Consider the following 371-nt stretch of genomic DNA (forward strand, 5'->3'; position numbering starts at 1 on the left):
TACTTTAATATTTTCTTATAAAGAATAAAATAAATGTATCGATTGGTTTATGACAAAACATCTAGTCCCTTCCAAGAAGACATCTAGAATATTGAAAACTTGAAGCCAATGACTTCATGGTAAAAGATCATGAATTACAATATTCTTCATTTTCATTCGACTTTGAAAGATTTTCTTTATATCGATAAAGGTAACCAAGATATATAGTGATCCAAGATAAACGAGATTCTCTCTCCTTATTCTAGTTATTTTTTTTTATCAATTTATTATTATTCTTTATTCTCTGTTATGCCTGTTATGATCGTTAATTATTGTTTGTATCGGCCAGAGCTGGGAATTAAACAGGACAAACACACCTGCGAACACACGTG

The sequence above is a fragment of the Bombus affinis genome, chromosome 13, assembly GCF_024516045.1.
Source record: "Bombus affinis isolate iyBomAffi1 chromosome 13, iyBomAffi1.2, whole genome shotgun sequence".
In the NCBI taxonomy this organism is placed as follows: domain Eukaryota; kingdom Metazoa; phylum Arthropoda; class Insecta; order Hymenoptera; family Apidae; genus Bombus; species Bombus affinis.